Here is an 8,244-nt window from a genome sequence, read left to right as displayed (position 1 = left end):
CAGGCTCAGATGCGCCAGATGACCAATAAAAAAAAAAATACAACTAAAATGTATCCTGAGTTTGCATTTGGGTTTGTTGGGTTTTTTTCATTTTCAAAAAGAAATCTGCAGAACCCCTGTCCTGGGTTCAGCAGTAGCAGTCATTTTTCTCCTTCTTCATAGCTGGTGCAGTGCTGTGTTTTGACTTTCGGCTCGGGAACAGAGCTGATAGCGATGTTTTGGTTTGGCCAAGGACTTTGTGAGCCTCATGCTCTGCCAGGGAGGAGGGGAAGCCGGGAGGAAGCAGAGACAGGACACCTGACCCAAACTGACCAAAGAGGTATTCCATACCACAGCACGTCATGCCCGGGGTGACGGGTAACTGGGAGTTACCCGGAAGGACAGGGGCTTCCGGGTGGAGCTCGTTTTTCTTGGCCGGTGGTATCGTATTCTCTTCCCTTATCATTGTTTTAGCTGATAGTAGCGGTGGTGATTTGTTGCTGGACTGTTTTTGTCTCAACCCGTAGGAGTTGCACTCTCTCGATCCTCCTCCCCGTTCCTCCGGGAGCGGGGAAGGGGAGATCCCCGGTGCGGGGAGGCAGGGGGGGGAGACGGACACGGACCTCGATTGTTGTCAGCTCGGCACCACTCACTGGGAGTGAGTGAACAAGCTACCTGACTGGGTTTAAACCACGACAACCCCCAAGCCATGTTTGTTTTCATTACTTTTTAGGACAATTTTAAGATTTTGGGAGTAAAGCATTGATCCCAAACGTCAGCGACTACTAATGTTGTGATAACAAGTATGTGACTAAATTAGCACAGATTAAAATGCAAGCAGAGTGTCACATTATTCTGTCTGGTTGTGGATGAGGGAATTTAAAATTTGATTCTTGATTTTTTTACGGAAGTATGTTGGCCTCCATGCTAGTCACAGCCAGGAGGCTCAGATGCCAGGGAGGAGAGGTTTGTACCTACAAAATTATGAGCAGCACATGGGCATACCCAAGCTGGTTGTGTTTGCTAAACCTTCAGTCTTGTCAAGGACTGGTTTGAAAGGGTGCTAGTGAGTAAATTGCAGATACGATGACAAGCTCACAGAGGATTCACCACATACTGTTTCTTTACTGTGAAAAATCGGATGTTTTTAACTTGGGTGAGTAGTTGGTGAGATATAAACTTACTGGGGGAAGAAAACTTCTCCAGGAGCATCAGGGGCAAGTGAGGGCCACGGGCTGCTGGCTGCCTGCAGGCTGGTAGGGCCATGCTCTTCTCTCCCCTCCCCAGCAGGCACAGTCTTATCACACAGTATCACAGTATGCTGGAGATTGGAAGGGACCTCGAAAGATCATCTAGTCCAATCCCCCTGCTGGAGCAGGAACACCTAGATAATGTTACACAGGAATGTGCCCAGGCGGGTTTTGAATGTCTCCAGGGAAGGAGACTCCACAACCTCCCTGGGCAGCCTGTTCCAGTGTTCCGTCACCCTCACTGAGAAGAAGTTTCTTCTCAAGTTTAAGTGGAACCTCTTGTGTTCCAGTTTGTACCCATTACCCCTTGTCCTATCATTGTTTGCCACTGAGTAGAGCCTGGCTCCATCCTTGTGACACTCCCCCTTTATATATTTATAGACACTAATAAGGTCACCCCTCAGTCTCCTCTTCTCCAAACTATAGAGACCCAGCTCCCTCAGTCTTTCCTCATAAGGGAGATGCTCCACTCCCTTAATCATCTTTGTTGCCCTGCGCTGGACTCTCTCCAGCAGCTCCCTGTCCTTCTTGAACTGAGGGGCCCAGAACTGGACACAATATTCCAGATGCGGTCTCACCAGGGCAGAGTAGAGGGGAAGGAGGACCTCTCTCGACCTACTAACCACCGCCCTTCTAATACACCCCAGGATGCCATTGGCCTTCTTGACCACAAGGGCACAGTGTTGGCTCATGGTCATCCTGTCGTCCACTAGGACCCCCAGGTCCCTCTCCCCTACACTGCTCTCTAACAGGTCGTTCCCCAACCTATACTGGAACTTGGGGTTGCTCCTGCCCAGATGCAGGACTCTACAATTTCCCTTTTTATATTTCACCAAGTTATTCCCTGCCCAGCTCTCCAGCCTGTCCAGGTCTCGCTGGATGGCAGCACAGCCTTCTGGCGTGTCAGCCACTCCTCCCAGATTAGTGTCATCAGCAAACTTGCTGATAGTACACTCAATTCCCTCATCTAAATCGTTGATGAATATATTAAATAATACCGGTCCCAGTACTGACCCTTGAGGCACACCACTAGTTACAGGCCTCCAACTAGACTACAACAGCCCCATAGACTACAACTCTCTGGCTTCTCTCCTTCAGCCAGTTCACAGTCCACCTCACTACCTGATCATCCAGTCCACACTTCCTCAATTTAGCTGTGAGGATGCTGTGGGAGACTGTGTCAAATGCTTTGCTGAAGTCAAGGTAGACCACATCCACCGCTCTGCCATCATCCATCCACCGTGTTATTTCCTCATAAAAGGCTAAGAGATTGGTCAAACATGATTTCCCCTTGGTGAAGCCATGTTGACTGCCCCTCATCACCCTCTTATCCTTGATATGCCTTAAGATGGCACCAAGGATAAGGTGTTCCATCACTTTCCCAGGGATGGAGGTGAGGCTGACCGGTCTATAGTTACCCGGGTCCTCCTTCTTGCCCTTTTTGAAGACTGGAGTGACATTTGCTTTCCTCCAGTCCTCAGGCACCTCTCCCGTTTCCCAAGACTTGGTAAAGATGATGGAGAGTGGTCTAGCAATGACTTCCGCCAGGTCCCTCAGCACCCGCGGGTGCATCCCATCTGGACCCATGGATTTATGGATGTCCAGATTGCTCAACTGATCTCTAACCCATTCCTCATCGACTAAGGCAAACCGCTCCGTTGACCTGACTTCATCTAAGGTCTCAGGGGTACAGGGCTCTTCAGGACTGCCTGCAGCAGAGTAGATAGAGACAAAGAAGGCATTCAGTAACTCTGCCATCTCTGTATCTTCTGTCACCAGGGCACCCATCCCGTTCATCAGTGGGCCTACATTGCCTCTGGTGTTAGTTTTGTCTGCCATATATTTGAAAAAGCTCTTTTTGCTTTCCTTGACCCTTCTCGCCAGGTTTAATTCTAGGGAGGCCTTAGTCATCCTAGCTGCCTTCCTACATCCTCTAGCCGGCAGCAGCCTTATATTCCTCCCAAGTGGCCAGCCCCTCCTTCCATGACCTGTAAACTCTCCTCTTCCACTTGAGCATACCCAGCAATTCCCTATTTAGCCACGCAGGTCTCTTGGCCCTCTTCCTTGACTTCCTACGTGTCGGGATGCTCCGATCTTGAGCTCAGAAAAAGCAATCCTTGAATGTCAACCAACTATCTTGGGCCCCTTTACCTTCAAGCAGCCTTGCCCATGGGATTTCCCCTAGCAATTGCTTGAAAAGGCCAAAGTTTGCCCTGCTGTCCAGGGTTGCAATTCTACTTGGTATTCTACTAGTCCTACCACACAAGATCCTGAACTTCACCATCTCGTGGTCGCTGCAACCAAGGCAGCCCTCAACCCTTACTGCTTCCACAAGACCCTCCTTGTTAGTGAGGATGAGATCCAGCAGCGCTCCTCTCCTGGTTGGCTCATCCACCATTTGCAGGAGGAAGTTATCATCCACACACTGGAGGAACCTCCTGGACTGCAGCTGGGTTGCCGAGTGGTCCTTCCAGCAAACATCAGGGAAGTTAAAATCCCCCACGATGACCATGGCCTGTGACTGTGAGGCCGCTCTCAGCTGCCTGTAGAAGGCCTCGTCAACTTCCTCACCCTGATCTGGTGGTCTGTAACAGACACCTACAACAGTATCCCCCCTGCCAGCCTGCCCCTTAATTCTCACCCACAGACTCTCAACTCGCTCGTCATCTGTCCCTGGACAGAACTCGGTGCATTGTAGTTGCTCCCGCACATAAAGAGCAACCCCACCACCCTTCCTGGCTGGCCTGTCTTTCCTGAAAAGGACACAGCCCTCCATGACTATATTCCAGTCATGTGAGCTGTCCCACCACATCTCTGTAATTGCCACCAGATCATAGTCTCCTGACTTAACACAGGTTTCCAACTCCTCCTGCTTATTTCCCATGCTGCGCGCATTGGTGTACAGACATTCCAGGGAGCGAGCTGAGCACACCGATTTCACCCTAGGATTATAGGAGGCCTCCCAGTCTTCATCAATTCTGGAGCGCTGCCCCACTGGGGCAAGCCCAGCAACAACCCCATCCCCCTTCAAATCTAGTTTAAAGCTCTCTCTCGTGCTCCAGCAAGCCAGTCATGGCTGTGGCTAAGGGTCCATTGCCTGGTAATGTCCAGGGAGGCAGTGGTGACTGTGATGAAGTGGGTGCCACAAGGAGACAGGCTGTTGGAGCATGGAGGGCCATGGCTGGTGCTGAGGTCTGGGGCAATGGGGCAGCTCCAGCTCCAGGCCCTCCCAAGGCCTGTCCTGGCTCCTTCTCACTGGGCTGGGCCAGGCGAGGGTGAGAGGGCAGTGCAGGCTGTTGAGCACCAACAAGGCCACAGACATGGACCTTTAAAGTGAAGATCCATGTGCTTCCCCATCACATAGCCCATAACGATCTCCACTGCATGCACAAGGGCAAGCCAGACAGCTTTTGTCACATTTTTATGTCATAATAACTGTAGTTAACACTCTGCTGTTCTCGAAGTATAGATACATTTTAAATAAGTCTAAGTGCAAAATACTATGCAGGATTTTGTGTAAGAGCATTGCACACAAATTATGCTGGCAGACACCAACGGAGATTCCAGCAGAAGGAAACCAAAGTGGTAGGAGCATTGCTCTTCATCAGGCTTCAGCTTTGACTGTATATTGCATTTAGCTGTGCACCTGATGGCAGTTTGAGTGACTTGATCTTGTGGCAGTTTGGACAATCAGCACAGTAATAGTAAACTATGTCATTATGTTTTTCATTTGATTTCTAAGGCAAATCTCTGTCCTTTCACCCATTTTTAGCCTTCATTATGGGCTAAAACTGGTGTAGATCTGTGAAACACTGTCATTGGTGAGGATTATTTCTGGCATTAGTTCACCAAAACAGCTAGGTTCACCTTGCATAAAACAATTGCTAGTACAGGTATTCTCTTAATCCTAAGAGCTGTGCTAATGTACATCAATCAAAGACCTTGACTAGGAAATATGAAAATATGCAAAAATCTAATCTCTAAGCCACCCTGTGAGAACTTTCTGAGTATTACTTTATCTCTTTCCTCCACCTTTCTGTGGTTTATCACTTAACATGGTATTTCTGCTTCTTAACTGCACAAGTGACATTCTTTAAGGAGAACTGTTGTTTAAGAGGGAGAAATAATGAATAACACAGTGTTGATTTATGGACATAATAGTAAACTTCCCCAAATTGTATCATATAGTAATATTTTTAGTTCTCAGAATAGCAGTTACCCACATTCATCATGTGCACTGTACATACAAGAGGTCAGCTGGGCACAGTTGTGTGGTTGTGTTCCCCTCATGGGTAGTTGGTGCTCATTAAAAAGAGGGTCTGAAAAGTGTTCCTGAGGAAGGAGCAGACCCATGAACTTCATCATTTATGGCATCTAAAACCAAAAGACCATTGTCTTTAATAGAAGGTGAAGCAGTTATAAACTTCTGATTTGTAAAAAAGAGAAAAGCCCCTCTTAAATGTGTGAGCTGTATCAAATGTAACTGAACTTCAGAAGAAGGGTCTCTGTTGGTTGCCATACTAATGATCTACTAAGAAAATAACAGTTCCAGTGAATGAGTGTGGGTGTATGTGTGTGCCCTCTGCATGAGAAGCAGACCAAGGCTGATGTAGCAGTTAGAGGATGACCCCCTGTGCTCTCAGCACTCTGCCCAGGTTTCCAGTGGCCAGATGCTACTATGGGGATCTCATTGCAGGTACTGCAGCCTGATTACAGCAATTTGGTGAAAGAGCATTTATCCGTGTTTTGTTATATCACAGACCTAATCAGCAGGTATGTATCTCTAACTACATCTACTTTTTTAATTTTACTCTTAAAATGCACATTCCTCCATGAGAACCAAACCAGAATGAGAATTTGGGAAACTCATTAGGGAAAAGTCCCAGGAATGTATTTGAACTGTAGTAGCAGGCTCTTTCAACAAAATGGAAATTTTAAATGAGTCCATTACACAGGCTATGTGACATTGTATCAGAAACAACGCGGACAGCAGGACTAGGGGAGTGATTGTCCCCCTGTAATTGGCACTGGTGAGGTTATACCTTTAATATTGTGTTCAGTTTCTGGCCGTCACTAAAAGAAAGACACTGAAATGCTGGAACTCATCCAAAGAAGAGCAACAAAGCTGGTGAAGGGCCTAGAACGCAAATATTACGAGTGCCTGAGGAAACCGGGGTTGTTTAGTCTGGAGAAAAGGAGGCTCAGGGGAGACCTTGGTGGTAACAAGCAATAGGACAAGAGGAAACTGCCTCAAGTTGCACCAGAGGAGGTTTAGATTGGATAGTAAGAAAGATGTCTTCAATGAAAGGGTTGTCAAGCACTAGAACAGGCTGCTCAGGGTAGTGGTGGCATCACCATCCCTGGAGGTATTTAAAAGATGTGTAGGTGTGGCACTTGGAGACGTATTTAGTGGTGGACGTGGCAATGGTACGTTAAAGGTTGGACTTGCTAATCCTAAAATTCTTTTCCAAAATAACTGATTCTGTGATTCTATGTAATTAGAATCATACAATCATAGAATAGTTTGGGTTAGAAAGGACCTTAAGATCATCCAGTTCCAACCCCTCTTCCATGGGCAGGGACACCACACACGAAAACATGTTGCCCAAAACTCATAGAATCATAGAATAGTTAGGGTAGATTAGGTAATTAGGTAATTCTAGTCTCAGTGTACAGATTTTTAGAAAACAAATATCTACATGTATCTTTCTACATGTATGTTTCTTCTCTAATATTATTCTATTTGACTGAGAAATTCACCTGATTTGGAAGCTATAGCAATAAATCTATAGTATTGGCAGAAACCTATTCATAAAACATGGAGATTTTGCTGTAAGTTCTGGAGGAAAGTCAATGTTGGAAAGTGAAGTGTAAAATTATTCCTGTCTCAGTGTTATTTTTGAGTCATATATCTCTGCCTTTTATGAACAGCAGGCATATTTGGAAGAATTACATCTGAGTCATAAATCCCTATTTGCCTGGGACATGTCTAATAGGTGTCTTTAACACAGTATGATGATATTACTGTCTTAGCTTGCAATTTTTTTAACCCCTGCAGCACACAGAACAGATGAAGTTTGAACAGTCTGATGACACTAATCTATGGTTTGCCAGAACATTGTTACCTCCCTCCTTTTCTGGTCCATTTGTTCCAGCCAGCAGAGACTATAATTTATATGAGTCCCCAAATTTATTGTTTTATTATTTAGCAAGTGAAATCATAATGGTTGCTTCCAGAAGCCACCTGGTGGTGTGATCCATGGGAGAAAGGGAGCAAGCAAGTCAAGGCAGGGGAGGAGGAAGGACGTTGTTCGGACACTCCTTCACACCATGTCCACTGGGGCTGTGACTGAGGAAAGCAAAGGTCAGTTTAAATAAATAATGCTGCAATATCTTTCTGCTGTAGCTTCCAGTGGGGGCTTGTCTGCCTGTAGGCAGTTATAGATCCCGTGTGTTTTGAATAGCTGTACATCTTGAGTACAACGAAAGAATCATGAACTGGTTTCTGTCATCCACATTGTCTTGTAGAAAAGACAGAGAACTCTAACAATGCATCTGAAATGTTAATATTTAATATTTGTGAATATCTGTGCTAGCTGAAAGGCTCCCAAGCATTGTTTATGAATTGGTTCTGAATTTTACAGAAAAGTTTATTGTTATAGTGGCAACAACCCCATCCTCTCTGCATGCATTTACTAGCTGTCTACTTGTCACTACCACCATTATTAGCTATTTATTTACCTGTTGTAGGTCAGACTGTGCACTCCTGCACAGCATTATGCCCAGTTACACTATTTGCCCAAAACTTATGCCCCTCAAAAGCCAAAGTCTCTTTATGTGTGTATATATGCACAGCACATTACATGATACACCTATAAATGCTGTACATAATAGGAAGGAACAATACTTGGGAGTCTGCTGAACATCCTGTTGTTCCTGACAGCGTGTTACCTGCAACATTAATGACTGTGAAATGTGAAAATGCCACCCAGAAGTTTCTTTGTGAGATTTTGAT

This window comes from Pezoporus occidentalis, unplaced genomic scaffold, assembly GCF_034315485.1.
Source record: "Pezoporus occidentalis ecotype Australia unplaced genomic scaffold, CSIRO_AGI_Poc_V1 ctg2, whole genome shotgun sequence".
Lineage (NCBI taxonomy): Eukaryota > Metazoa > Chordata > Aves > Psittaciformes > Psittacidae > Pezoporus > Pezoporus occidentalis.
This window is presented reverse-complemented; position numbering follows the sequence as displayed.